The sequence below is a fragment of the Vipera ursinii genome (genome assembly GCF_947247035.1).
Source record: "Vipera ursinii genome assembly, chromosome: 1".
Lineage (NCBI taxonomy): Eukaryota > Metazoa > Chordata > Lepidosauria > Squamata > Viperidae > Vipera > Vipera ursinii.
Genome location: NC_139512.1, coordinates 114,938,931 through 114,954,948, shown reverse-complemented (window position 1 = coordinate 114,954,948; position 16,018 = coordinate 114,938,931).

Sequence of the window (16,018 nt, the reverse complement as noted above, 5' to 3'; positions counted from 1 at the left end):
GTTAAACAGTTAAGCAGTAAAGCACATGGTGATTGTACACTTTTTGATTTTTGGTGCTATATACTGTATAAACAGAATTTCTAACAGAAAATGAACTGTGGGACCCCTGTTACCTTCTTCTGTAAGTGGTCTGACAGACAGATGTTAAGTGAATATAAGAGGAAAATACATTTGTTAGTTCATAAATTTCTCAGGAATCTGAGAATCAGATTGGTGTAGTGATAAAATCAGGCTAGAAACTGGGATCCTAAGAGTTCTGGTCCCACCTTAGGCAGAAAGCCAACTGTGTGACTACAGGTAGTTCTCGACTTATGACCACATCTGAGGCCAAAATTTTAATTCCTAAGCATGATAGTTGTTAAGTGAATTTTGGACAACAACAACAACAATAATAATAATGTTGGAAGGGACCTTAGAGGTCATCTAGTCCAACCCCCTGCTCTGGCAGGAAACACTATACCATTTCAGACAAATGGCTGTCCAATCTCTTCTTAAAAACTTTCAGTGTTAGAGCATTCACAGCTTCTGGAGGCAGGGGACATGATAGCAGTGTTCCAATATCTCAGGGGTTGCCACAAAGAAGAGGGAGGCAAGCTGGTGTTACTTAAGGAGGACGCTGAGCCTGTCGATCAGAAGGTCGGCAGTTTGGCAGGTCGAATCCCGAGTGCCACATAGCAGAGTGAGTGCCTGTTACTTGTCCCAGCTTCTGCCAACCTAGCAGTTCAAAAGCACATAAAAATGCAAGTAGAAAAATAGGGACCACTACAGTGGGAAGGTAACAGCGTTCCGTGCGCCTTTGGCGTCTAGTCATGCCGACCACATGACCATGGACCACCAAGTCTTAACTCAAGATTGAAATCATAATATTTCTTCAACCTTTCACTGACCCCCTGTGATGACATTGTACAGACTACAGGTTGAGAACCAATAATCTACAAGATAAGTGAACATCCAGTTTGAATGAGATCAGGTATCATCAGTAAGCAAATGATATCCAGCTTTACATCTTGCCCCCAGGTGGGGCAGTGACATCTTGGACTGGAAATTCTGTCCCAGTGCAGGGAGGCTATTACTGTTTGAATGGGGAAGAACAAGCTTAGGTTGAAGCCTGCCAAGACTGTGAGTGGTTTTGGTTTCAAGGAACTGCCACTCATAATGATTTACCATCTTTAATTCTCAGCAGAATGGTATATAGAACTGGTATATAAATTAGGATCCTCTTGGACTCCTGGCTCCTGCTCAGTGAGCAGTTGGCAGCTACGGCCAGAGCAACTCTTACAGAGATCCATCTTGTCTTTCAAATGCATCCTTTTATAGAAACGGAGGCGCTTCTCACAGACACTCTTGCCTTAGTCACTTCCCCTTATGAGTATTATGTATAAGAGTTTTACATTGGCTGGAACCTACAACTGGTCCAGAATATAGCCATATTATCAATTATTGTGCTTCTCATTTCACTCATATACTGTGAGCTGCATTGGCTACTGGTGGGCTTTGGGGCGAAATTCAAGGCTCGTCACCTACACAGAGACCCTTGTAGCTTAGGTTCTCATTTCTGTTCTTCTCCTGCTGTTCTTGCCCAATCAATAAGAGCTGGAAAAGCTGGCAAGCATTTTCACTTGCAGGACCTAGGAGATGTGACTTCTCTGCAGATGTGACTGCCCCGTGGAAAACAGCATGTCCCCTGAGAAGCACATGCCCTAAACTGTATTTGGATTTTGTAATGCTGTAAAAATCTGGCTCTTTCATCTGTCCCTAGAGAAGTTGGACAGGTGTATTCCTTATGGGTTTTTTTGCGGGGGGGGGGGGGGTTGATAGGGGATATGTTTTACTTGTTGTTTCCATGATTATGTCATGCATTCCTCTAGTCTTATTCATTTGTTTTTAGCTGTTATTTATTTGATGTATTAACCCTATACTATAAGCTGCCTATTATTGAGGTTGCATTGAAACTGAATAAACAAATAAACATATAAATAAAATTCTACCATGCCAAACGTAAAAAAAATCCAGAGATATGTTCAGAATGATAGCTTGCTTCATTCCCTATCAAAAGACATTTGCATTTTGTTGCTATCCAATATTTCCCTCCATAATTTTGGAGGCTATTTTTTTTAAAATCAGTAGATAAACTAGAGAATGGGAGATAATTATTCATTTAACTTTTAAATATAAAGTTACCTCATTTGTATTTCAAGAACCAAAATGCTGTTAAATCTCAAATGTGCTGTTTTGTGATTTCTCTAATAATAAACCATGCATTATGGAGTCTTGTTTGCAAACATGTGACTATTAGGGCAGCATGTACAAAAAATATGTATTCAGTAGAAATTGTGAAAATGATGTGATGAAGGAGAAACAAGATCCAGGTGGGGAAATAAAAACTGACAAAAGTCGAAAATGTTAATATTGTCCATTCCTAAAGAAAGCATGTCAGGGAATGATTAACTTCCCTGAGCAAATTCTGAGAAATATACAGTTAATATTTGCAGGAGAGATCATCAGAAAATCCCAGGAAAATGGAAAGGCAACATGTAAAGAGGAAAGAGCAAACAAGAACAATTCCTGCCAACAGATAGATATCAAAGGGGGGAAAACATGGTGTGTCACCAGGAATCAAAATCAATGTGAATGTGAAGATGATTTTATGTGAAGGAAGACACAGGAGGGCTGCAAATGGAAGATGGCAACATCTGAATTCCTCCTCCCTTTGCCAAAACATTTGGTGTCTCTACGTAATGAAACCTTTATCTGGAAGAATGTCTTTTCTTGTTATATGAATTTCAGATATGAAGTCAGGTATCTACCTTGTTCCCACTCCTAGCCCTCAGGGCACCCTGCAGAGCTGTACTGATGACTAAAACGCTCTTGTAAGTTATTGCGTGGGTTAAGGGAAAATTTCAAAAGATCTTGATCCAGGGAACTATTTAGAAGGTTTTGAAAAGAGATGATGCACAGACTGAGCATCATAATAATTGAAAAAAAAAACAAAACCCTGGAGATAATAGGAGACAGAGTGCTTAATATAGAAAACAGGATAGAACATCAGCTAGACTAAATTATGGAGGCTCAGACACAGATTTATTTATCCCATGGGAGTTTATACTTTCAGGGTATTGTAACAAATTTAAAGGTTGGTGCAGGTTCGTTTCTGTGTGTGTGTGTGTGTGTGTGTGTGTGTGTGTGTGTGTGTGTGTGTGTGACAAAAGAGGAGAGGCCGCTGTCCAGGAGAATAAAGTCATACACACAGAGAGATATTCTAAATAGCAAGGCAATTTCTGATTCAACGTCATGGAACTACTAAATATAGAGCACTGGAGAAATTCAATTTGTCTGTTGTTTTTTTAAATGTTGTAAATTTCCTGGATTTGGAGCCAGGCTGATGCTTCTGAAATCCTCCTGGGGCACCAAGTGGAGAGATCTATTTGACAAGGCAAAGGGAAGCGGCACCACAAGTATTCTGGTCAGGCTACACTTGCACTAAAAATGGGACACTGGAATTAAGCATGACTGGTACTTAGGTATTTCATCAGCCAAACAACAGGGTAATCTAGAGATACAGAATGGAGGGGAATTAGTCAAAGGGTTATAGGTTGCAGACCATATCTTTAGATACCAATATTTAAGCCAATTGTCTCACTTCATTCACTAAAGGCCTTTCCACCCTGCTGAATTAAAGTACAGTACACTTAAATCCACATAGAACAATGCCAATGTCTGCATACATTTGCTGCCTTGTTACCAATCCCTATCCGGCCTCCATTCCTCTCCCCTGTAGCTATTCCAAATCACTGCCAAATGGTGCTGCACCAGTCCTTGTATACAGGCTGAATGCTTTTCTTCTCTAGTCTTTGCTGTTTTCAGCATATCATTAAGTAGCAGGGAAAACATCTGGACACCACCATAGCAGGAAAAGGAGTGGAATCTGTCTTGGGACACTACCTGGGCTTTTCTGTCCTTCCTCCATCCCCCATTTAGGCATTTCCCAAGTTACAAATTGCAGGAAAGCAAGAAAATATGAGGAAATTCTGGAACAAAAGTAGATACAAAGATGAGGAAGCTAAACTCTGCTGCGACTGTGCAACTAGCTGGGTCCTGTAGAGTGGGAGAATGAAAACATATTAGTTGTTGGACCTCCACAGTTCTTCTTGCACAAGGGGTGGGGAGAGGAAGTGATTGAAATGGAAGACATAGGGAAAGTTTCAAACATGATCCTTCTTTTCTTCCCAATGGAAACAGTGTCTCTTTCACTTTTTATTGAAAGCCTGGAGGAAAAGTTGGTTTCAATGGTAGGAATACAAGAAATACAATGCCATTGCAGAGGACAAATACTGGGAGAGAAATGATTGAGAAGAAGGCTGTGGAAGAGTCTACGGGGGTTCTGCTTGTAGCTCCCAATGCCTCCCAAGTATACCAAAGATCACATCCATTCCCAGTTACTTAACCCCACCTCCCATGTAATGGGTGGCAAATCTAACATATTGCATAAGTTTCAAAGGATCGTATTTCTTAGCACTAACTGCCCATATGACCTAGTTAAAAGGACAAGACAGTGCATGTTTAAATGTACAATGTGCAAAAGAGTATTTTTAAACATTTTTTTCATCTTTAACTACTAAGTAATCTTAACAATACTTTCTTTAAAGTTGGATGGCAAGCAAGGTTGGATCTGGTAGTACTTGTTTAAAGGTAAAGGTAAAGGTTCCCCCGCACATGCGTGCTAGTCGTTTCCGACTCTAGGGGCCAGTGCTCATCTCCGTTTCAAAGCCGAAGAGCCAGTGCTTATCCGAGGACGTCTACATGGTCATGTGGTCGGCATGACTAGACGCCAAAGGCGCACGGAACGCTGTTACCTTCCCACTGTAGTGGTCCCTATTTTTCTACTTGCATTTTTATGTGCTTTTGAACTGCTAGGTTGGCAGAAGCTGGGACAAGTAACAGGCGCTCACTCTGCTATGTGGCACTCGGGATTCGACCCGCCAAACTGCCGACCTTCTGATCGACAGGCTCAGCGTCCTAACCCACTGAGCCACCGCGTCCCTTTGGTACTTGTTTGGAAACCTCTAAATCAGGAGTATCCAACCTTTAAGACTAGTAGACTTCAACTTCCAGAATGGCTGGCTGGGGAATTCTGGGAGTTGGAGTACATAGATCTTCAGGTTGCCAACATTGGACACCCCTGCCTGAGAGACCTCCCAACAAATCCCACCAGATGACGTCTCAGATTGACGTAGTCTGACTTGATTTTGAGCCATTATGTGCCCTTGTTTAAAATAGTGCTTATTTTAATTAAACCTAAATCACAGAGGTGCAAGTGTTTTTATGGCTCTTAAACAGCAACCTGGTATCCAGAAATCTGAATATTTTTTTCTAGCCTAAAGATAAAACTCATAAACAAAGTTTGAGTTGTTGTGGCTGTTGTTTATAGCACACAAGCAAATAGTAAAAATAACTGATGATTCATGGGGCTATCCTTGAAATGGGTCTGAAAGTTGCAGTTGATGTAAAATACAGCAACTGGGCTGCAAAAGAGAACAAGGATCATATGAAACTTTCACTAAAAGAGCTGTGCTGGTTGCCAGGAGCAATTTAAGATGCTGGCATTAATTTTTAAACCTTTACATGGTTTAGGACATGGTACCTTTCCTATCCAAGCGAGGTCCTTCTGAAGTGCAAAGATATGCTGGGTACGTGAATCAATTTTACAATTAGGCTGTGTGATTTGTTGGTTTTGTTATACTTTACTGTGGAGATAAGGTAGCTGATGGTGACTAGGAGTAGGAGCAGCATAGGGATTGGCAGTGTCTTGCTTCTGGTTTCAAATACTGATTCTCACACAATTGCCATGGTACTTCAGTTTACTCAAGGTCAAAGAGATAACAGTCAAAGCATGCAAACCAAATCAGAGTCTCTGACAGATGCTTGCCTGAATGGTTAGCTTTTTAACAGGACAGTGAAGAAGAGCCAGCTTGGTTTATTGATTAAGGCACCAGGCTAGAAGCCAGGAGTTCTAGAAGGAGGAAGGGGTACTAGGTACGTTTGTGGCCTTGCTTGAGTTACTTACAAAAATAATGTATAAATGGTGGATAACAGTCCAAAACCAGTCCAACTTTTCAAGAGCTGGGTCAGAGTTTTCAGCCAGTCCAGAGGTCAGAATTGCATGGATTGTCACACCAGAGATCAAATAACTGTTTTCAGCAAAGGAATATGGATCAGGGCTGCCTCTGAAATCAGGCTGCAGCCAGCTGTTGCTAATCAACAAATTTACTCCCTTGCTGAGCAAAAATGTCTCTGCTCTGCTCTCCTCCCCCCTGTGAGGTTGTTTGTGGGGGAAGGGGTCCTGGAGTCTTATGTCATCCTCATCTGATTGCTCCAGTTTTACAGGTGGTTTCTATTGTCCATCATTCTCATGTAGTTCCTGGTTTATTGTCTCCTGAGGCTGACATGCTTTCTTCTAATTTATAGTCTGGGGACTGGACCATGAAAGGCAATATAGGGCAGTAGAGTTTTTTTTGTTGACTCAAGAATGGAAAAAAAAGAGAGAGATATTTTTTTTTGTCCTCAGAACAGCAGAAACCTTGATATCCACTTTTGGCACATTAGTTGAAAGGGGCTCTAGGAGTCTAAAGAGAGAGAGAGAGAGGGAGAGAGGGAGAGAGGGAGAGAGGGAGAGGGAGAGGGAGAGAGAGAGAGAGAGAGAGAGAGACAGAGACAGAGACAGAGAGAGATTTGAGTTATATGTAGCCCTAGCTGTTGTCTCACTCCACTTTACAGGAAGTCCACAACATACAACCATTTGTTTAGTGACTGTTCAAAGTTACAGTGAAAACAGTGAAAAAGGTGACTTATGACCGTTTTCACGCTTATGGGCGTTGCAGCATCCCTATGGTCACATGTTCAGATTTCAAATGCTTGGCAACTAGTTCATATTTATGACAGTTGCGGTGCCCTGGGGTCATGTGATCCCTTTTTTGACCTTCTGACAAGCAAAGTCAAGTTTCACTTGACAACCGTGTTGCCAACTGAACAACCCGCAGTAAATCACTTAACAACTGTGGCAAGAAAGGTGATAAAAGGGGGCAAAACTCACCTCACAACCTCTTGCTTAGCAACACAAATGTTGGGATCAATTGTGGTCGTAAGTCAAGAACTACCTGTGTCAGTTAAAGTTGATTAATTGACAAACTTTAAAGATGTATCCCTCTGTGCTGCAAGGTTTCTTTGTTTTAATTATGATGGTTTCATCTAGCTTAAACCCTTGCACAGGATTTCTTTGTTCAAAATGCAGTCCTGTTTCTTTTCCAAGCTTTGTGTGAACACTTGCAGTACTTGGCAATTGGCACTGGTGACAGAACAGATGGAAGCTTAGGTGTGCCACAGGCATTACACTGGAATCCAGAGAGGGGAGTAGAGGGAGAGGGAGAGGGAGAGGGAGAGGGAGAGAGACAGACAGACAGACAGACAGACAGACAGACTTCTCAGAATGTGGCTTCAAACAGCTATGTAAATGGAAGATGGTGCAGGCTGGTGGCTGATGGGAGAGAGAATGTAGTCCATTTCATTGGATCCGGAATTGCAGTAGTATTCTACATTGAAGTATCCCCAAGTTATACTACTAATCATTCAGAGCATTTGCCCAAAGTTCTTGATTTTCATTTTCTAGTCTGTTCTGTCACAGGCTGATGCATAATGCAGAGCCCTCTGCTTATCCCATTCTGACTTGAAACAGCATCTGGCTTCCAGTCACAAAACCCTGTAAGATGATAGTTTTCATTATGCCAGCTTCAGCTGGTAAATATACATGGTGTTTTCAAAAGGTCAAAATTCATTATTGGGCTTCTAGGTATGTATGGCTTTACAGCTATGCAATATTCATTACTGGGATTCTATGACTAGCCTAACCTGAATGATGAGCATATTATTCTTATCATTCTATTTCCCTGTGTTATTTTGAACAATCTAAAACTCCATATAAGAATGCATAACATGCATTCCCTAGAAGGTAAAACTAGAGTGTACAAAGGTAAGTGCATTATAAAAAGCAGGGTAGTTTATTAGTGTTTTCTTTATGAGGATTTGGTTTTTCCATCATACAAAAACTCCCATCTTTGCTACCTCTTGATGAGCATCAGATGATGATCTTAGCACAATAGCACTTAGACTTATATACCGCTTCACAGTGCTTTACAGCCCTGTCTAAGCGGTTTACAGAGTCAGCATCTTGCCTCCAACAATCTGGGTCCTCATTTTATTGCCTCGGAAGGATGGAAGGCTGAGTCAACCTTGAACTGGTAAGAATCTAACTGTGGGCAGTTGGCAGTCAGCAGAATTAGCCTGCAATCCTTCATTCTAACCAATGCACCACCACGGCTCTAGATAGGTAGTTTTAAAATGCTGTGTAGTTTTTCTAACAATGGCTTCCAGGGGTTTTATGATCACTCTATGATTTTCACTCTATTTCCACAAATGAAATGATGACAACTTGTACAGCCATGTACATTATGACATCATGGCTAAAATACCTTGCGGTTTGAAAATAATTCTGCTGTCCCTCTGAGCATCTGCCACTAGAAACGTCCCTTGAAGTATTGCTGTTCACTGAGCAGTAGCATCAGCGAAACGTTCTTCTTTTTATCTTATCCCACAACTGATGCTTCAGCTAACAAACCCTTAAGCTCTGCAAATGCCTCACCATGTATAAAATAGTAACCATAATCAGCCTTAACCATGTACATTTAAGTACTGAAACTCAACAGTCTGCAATAGCAATTGTCACAAACGTGTGCTTGGTTTATATTTCATATAAACAAAACCCAATGACCATCCTTAAAAAACCCTTGGTAATTCCATGCACTCAGTAATAATGTCCATTTTAATTTCATCACCATCTATTATGAGAATGTGGCTCAAATATTTTATTTCTGCCAGTCTATATCTACATTTTGCTGCATTTAGTTACAGATTTTTTTTCTTCTCTTCATCTAGTCAATAATTGTGCTACTATTTTTTTAATGTCACTCCTTAGTTTTTTTGTTTTTTTTTACAAATCAATATATGACTTCTACCATATCTTTAAAGACCTGTTATATTATTTCCTGTTACACTTCAAAGTGTAGAGTTTTTCTCCTGGCGGTCCTTTCCATCTCTTCATTTGAATCAAAGATTTTCCCATGAAGCTAATCCTTCAGTTTTGGGAAAAGGTGGAAATTGCAAGGCATCAAATCTGGCAGATGGGATAAGATGATGTGATTTAAATTTGTAATTGCAGGTAGTCCTCAGATTACAACCATTTGTTTAGTGACTGTTCAAAGTTACAAGCTCACTGAAAAAAAGTGACTTACGAGTAGTCCTTGCACTTACGACTGCTGCAGCATCTCTGCGGTCAAATGATTAAAATTCAGGTGCTTGACAACCTGCATGTGTTTATGGTGGTTACAGCATCATACAGTGATGTCCCAGCATCTCCTAATCACCCTTGGTGACGTTCTCAGATGGCTTCCAACAAGCAAAGTCAATGGAGGATGCCAGATTTTCTTAACAACTGTATGATTCATATAACAGCTGCAGTGTTTCACTTAACAATTGTGGCCAAAGAAAAACCATCATAAAAGCAGGTACAACTCACAATCATCTTGCTTAGCAACAGAAAGTCTGGACACAGCTGTGGTTGTAAGTCAAGAGCTTCCTGAATAACAGAATAACAGAGTAGGAAGGGACCTTGGAGGTCTTCTAGTCCAACCCCCTGCTCAAGCAGGAGACCCTATATCATTTCAGACAAATGGTTGTCCAATCTCTTCTTAAAAACCTCCAGTGCTGGAGCACCCACAATTCTGAAGGCAAGCTGTTCCACTGATTAATTGGTCTGTCAGGAAATTTCTCCTTATTTCTAGGTTGATTCTCTCCTTCATTAGTTCCATCCGTTGCTTCTTGTTCCTGCCTTCAGGTGTTTTAGAGAATAGATTGACCTCCTCTTTCTGGCAGCCCCTTAGATATTGGGGGGCTGCTATCATATCATGGCATACCTATACAAAGTATGAGGCCCAGAAGTGTAGTGTTGCAGAACAAAAAAATTCTTTTTACTTTACTTTTTTACTTTTTTTTACTTTTATTAAATTTGTATACCACCCTGTTGGAATAACCATGATCTCTGTTCCTATACATGTAGCTGGCTAGTACTTTTCTGGCTAGTACTTTTCTACCATGGAAAGTCTTCAGTGAACCATGTGTAAGGAAGTAAGCCATAAACCCAGAAAACAAAGAAACCTAGAAGAGAGGCCATTTGGCTACAGCCAGATAAGGGCATAATCACAGTATTCCTTCACACCATTGGCTATTCCATTTAAGGCAAATTCTGACGCCTCCTGCAAATGATTGGTCATTACTGTATTTGAATCTACCTCTAACACCTATGTCCTTTTAGGATAGTTTAGAAGAACACATGTGTAACCATGATTGGTCAATTTGAATAATAATAAAAATGTGATTGGTTGCTTTTGCTATAAATAAACAAGGTCCACTGCTCCTCGTGGTTCAGAGTGCATCCCAAGTGGTCCAGTGTTCAGTGTGGTGGTCCAGGAGCAGCGGGGCCCTTCCCCCGAGAGATCTCTGTGTCCTTCTTTCATGGGCGCCAACCCTGGGCAGGAGCAGCCTCTGCCCAGCATCACCAGCAGCTAATTTCTCAACCCGGCTGCAGCAGCAGCAGCATCCCAGCAACAGCAGCTTCCCAGCATCCCTGCACCACCCTTCTCCCGAAGGACTCAGGGCAGTGAACAGGTCATATATAAATAACAAATACAAACATTAAAAAGGAATTAAACAAGTGCCCAATTAAAAAATACAATAACAATAAAAAACCCATTAAAAAAACCCTAACGTCCCCCATCAGGCCAGACCAGCTAGTTCAAACAAGTGGGTCTTCAGGCCGCGCCGGAAGGAGCAAAGGTCCGATGCCATCCGGAGCTCAACCGGCAGTTGGTTCCATAGAGCCGGTGCGCCCACAGAGAAGCTTCCAGACCCCTCTTAATAATTATTTCAGAATTTTGTTGCAATGTAGTGCCCTAATTTAATAGTGGTACTAGGTTCAAGGAAATCCATACTGCATAAATAACATTTCTCAAAAAAGAAAATGAAATTGAATTTTTGTACCGCATTTCTTTTTTCTTTTCTTTTCTTCTTTTTGACAGGTCCTAAGATTTCTGCTATCATAATGACGTGAAGAAATTTCTCAGCTTCATTTTTCTAATGTGAGCATTACTGACAACTTTTCACTCTTCCCGCACTTATTTTTTCTGTCACCATGCAAGGAAACATCTTGCACAAATCTTCCAGTATTGGAGAATAACAGTAATATGATTCACATGTTCCTGAGCAATGCCAAATTTGACAGCAATTACAGTTAGAGTGACTAGCCAACTGGCAGGTCATCACATTTGCTATGGCAGATCATCCACTTCATTCTTGATCATACAAATCAGCTCTTTCTAGTTCACCATCTTAACATTTTTCGCTCAGTGACACCTAATATTCACATCAACACAGCAATGATAATAAACAGCCTAGTTTCAGTAATGAATTTCATCTTCTGGCAGTCAAAAATTCAGTTATGGCACATTGTTTAAAGCACACTGTAGGTTTTCATATTACAAACAATATCAACACTTTTTTTCCCTTTCACAGCAACTTCCTACCAAATGAAGTAAAAGAACTGATGCTGTGTATAACATGTTTTTGCTTCCAGCATCAAAGCACTGCCATCTGTTGGCAAATTGTAACATTGGTGTCATTAATTTTTATGTAACCTTTATAAATACCTTCCTCTCAGGAGCATGCAAGAAAAAAAACCTGATGGACATCTACACTCTTCTTATCATCTTTACTAGCCACACAATAAAACTCATTTTTTGCTTCCCCAGATTTCTGTAACATTACTTCCAAACTCCAACTTGTCTAGAGGTTTCAACTAATTCCTCTCAACTCAGTCTGCTCCAATCACTAAATTGGAGCCTTGGTGGAGCCTTGGTGGAGCAGTGGGCTAATGCCTCCTTAAGTAACACCAGCTGCCTGCAATTAGTGCAGGTTCGAGTCCCACCAGGCTCAAGGTTGACTCAGCCTTCCATCCTTCCGAGGTAGGTAAAATGAGGACCCAGATTGTTGGGGGCAATAAGATGACTTTGTAATAATGCCGCTGGGGGGGGGGGGGGCGAAAGTCCTAATAAGCAGGCATATACATAGAATGAAGGCTATTGCTAAGCACATTGGTTTGTGCTTAAATTGTAAGCCGCCCTGAGTCTTTGGAGAAGGGAGGGATATAAATGGGATTAAAAATAAAAATAAAAATAAGTGCTATGTTTGTTTCTAAGACAACAGTAAAAAAGGACCATCCATGCATAAATATCTATAGCAAACCAAGATTACATCTAAATGAAAACACATTAACAGTAAATTCATGATGCAAAGGCTATCCTTAAGTTCTGACTTCTGACACAAGGAATAAGCTGTGATTTTGTATTAGGGTACATGACACATTTATCTGTTGCCTTCCCTCCCCCCACACCCCTGTCCATGGATCTGAGGATAATATGAAGAACTTTATTCTTTGATTTATTTTTCTTTGAAGACATTTTGCTTCTCACCCAAGAAACTTCATCAGCTCTGACTGGATGGTGGGGAATGGACAGATTTATATTCCTTGAGGACAGATGGTCATCTGCATTCTTTTAGAGAGTCATTGAGGCCACCTGGAGGTTTACAGTATCTGTGTCCTTGGGGTCACCTGAGAAGTGCAAATGGGTATGGAGTCTTCTTGGAACTACTGAAAGGACTGTGTTATAGACAGGAGATACTGTAGATGGTATCATATCCCTCCCCCTCTGTTGAGAGAAGGCTGTTCAGTTTTATAGATGGCCTCTTTGACCCGTCTTTCAAGCCAGCAGACCTCTCTATCCAAAATGTGGACTTTGCTGTCTTTAAAAGAGTGGTCTTTATGTTTTAAATGCAGATTTAAATGCTGAATCTTGTCCTGGTGGGTTTGTTTTCCTATGTTGTGCACAGTGATGTCCTCCCACAAATGCTGAACTTATTTATTTGCATTTCAGTACCTGAAGCATGCTAGTTGCAGTATTTGCATGATTATATCAATGTATATACAGTAGTTTGACATTTGCTGACCTTGGATCCGCCTGCAGATGCCCACAGAGAGGGAGGAGTGTTTATTCACATTTGAAAGTGAACATATTTCTTCATTTTACAGAAATTTAACAGAGGAATTTAACTAATTCTCAGTAATGCTCTTTGCATTATGATACCTTTTCTGTCTTAATGTTTCCCAGAAGTAAGAAGGTTAATTTTCCATCATTATAAGCCAGCATGAACAATGGATATACGTGGGGGGAAGCTTTGGTTTAACTCATAAGAATAATACTGTCTTAAGATCTTTCCTTCTGTAGCCGGTTACAACCTCTCAAAAGCCTTTCCAGAAGCCAAGAACCACCAAGAAAACGTAAAATGGGGCTTAGGGGAGAAGAACACTGGCATACTATGAACAGATATCCATGAAGAACTTAACAATAGTCAGGATTTGAACAGAAACTTGAATATATTTATCATGAAACAGAAGATAATCAAGACAATAATGTACTTACCAGTATTCAAATAACACAGTAACCAGTTTTTCAAATAGTAATATGTTTACCAAAGTTTTCATTAATAACGTACTTACCAATATTCCACCCTAGAAGGGATAACCAGACAAAACACCTATAGAAATGTAGTAGGCTGTACTACAAATAAAAGCTGATATACCCCCAAAGCCAATATACTGTATATCAGTCAATTCTCTTCAGTTCTGAAGAGAAGCTTCTTCAGTTCTTGGATGAGAAACAAAATGTCTTCAAGGAAAAACAAAGGAAGTCCAGTTGCCTCTTGAAAAAGCACCTTTGGGTTATGCCTGAAGATGCACAGAAATGTAGTCTAGATATAGATAACATCATCTTCCATGTAATTGGGATTGCAGAGAATTTCCTGAATACTAGAATATGTGATTTGTGTTTTGGTAAATCTGGCTAAAAAGGGTTGCACTATAGAAGACAATGTCCTGTGTAATGTACTGGGATTTTACTTGAACTGTTTCACATGTCTGTTTGAATGCTGCTTAAGGTTGCTCAATTGATGTGCCTGTGTAACAGTCACTGACTTGCCAGACTTGCTGTCTCCAAGAAGATCATTGGATGATTTGGGGTGGGAACGGGTTCCTTTAAACCTAGTGGCCACCACCTAGTGGCCAACCGTATAAGTAGCTGCGCAGAAGCCTCTGATTCAGTTCTGTTCCTGCTTGCCTCAATAAAGCAATGTTCCTGTTTGCAACCTCTCGTCTCGCTAACTGCCTCCAAAGAACTCACTACACAACACTGGTGATGAAGGTGGGATCCTGCTTCTTCGGAAGAGCTGAAAGTCATTAGGGGGTGAGGCCAGCAAAGCACCTGGCAGGGACTGCGTTCCCCACCCCTCAGTCAGCCTAGCAAGCCACGCTAGCGACCACACCGCGGACCAGTCCCAGGGCCTACAGAAGAAGCAGGATGAGGCAACAAGAGGCACGAGCTGCGAAGACTTCCATATGATGGCAAAATTCAGAAAGTTTGAGGAATTTGATGTTACTCACCCAGAGAGATGGTCATCCTACATCTCAAGAGTAGAAAACTACCTCCGTGCCAACCAAGTCACCGAAGATGGTCTGAAGGCCGCAACACTCCTCTGTGTCTGTGGGTCTGCAACATTCGACATTGTGGAGAACTTAGTTGCACCAGTGCAGCTGGAGTCTGTTACTTACGCGAACCTGAAGAAACGGCTTGGCAACCATTTCCAGCCCAAGCTGTCAGTGATTGCATGGAGACATGCCTTCGAATGATGAGTTCAACAACCCAGAGGCAGCCATGGAATTCATCGTGGTGTTCAGACAAGCTTTGCGCCTGTGCCAATTTTCGGACTTGGAAGAAAGGCTTCGAGACCGGCTCGTCTGTGGACTAAGGAGCAGAGAGCTGCAACAGAAACTTTTTGCAAGAGAGACTCTCTCGCTCCAGGAAGCCTTAAAAGAAGTCATGGTGGATGAAGCCACCGGTGGAGCCGTGAAGGCCTTGCGGCCACCAAAAGCACTTCTCACGAGGAAGCCCTCCACTACAAGGATGCCAAGCTTCCAGAAGATGCCAACTTTGACCATGAAGTTGACAAGATCCAACAACACCATGACAAGGAACTGAAGCCCCCTTACAAGGCAGTTCCATTTCCTCAATGTGCGGGCTGTGGTGGCCGCCACCAACAAGTGGACTGCTGGTTCCGGACAGCCATGTGTTGGGCATGCGGGAAAACCGGCCACATCGCATCAGTCTGTAGAGGTCACCAGAAGGACCGCCAATCGGATGATCCAATCAGGAGAGGTACCGGGACACTGGGGGTGCATAGAGTAGGGTTTTGCTCCAGCCATTGGGGCATTTGCCATACGGGAGCTCGCCGCCCCCTTAAGCCCAAACTTTGGCTTCAAGTCGAGTTGCAAGACGTTCCTTGCAGGATGGAACTGTACACTGGTTCAGCTGTATCCATCATTTCCATGGAGACCTTCCGGTTCATGTGCAATCGAAGCAAGAGGTGGGCCAACCTTAGGCCATCCAATATCATCCTGACTGACTTCCAGAATTCCCGAGTAGCTGTCAAAGGCAAGGCCACCTTGGCTGTCAAATTCAAGGGGTTTTCAGGGCCCCTTGATGTGATTGTGGTGGAGGGCCAGAGAACGAGTTTAATAGGGCTCGATTGGTTTGATGCTCTGGGCTTCCAAGTAACCGGGATTCCCTGGAGACAAGTGGCGAACTTGGTATCAGTATGCAAGGAGTTCATGGATGTTTTTGACACTAGCCTGGGAGAGTACAAGGGCCCTCCGATAGCCTTTAAACTTGATCCTGCCATAACGCCTATTAGGATCAAATCCCATAGTGTTGCACTGAAACACAAAATCGATGCAGAGCTGGACAAG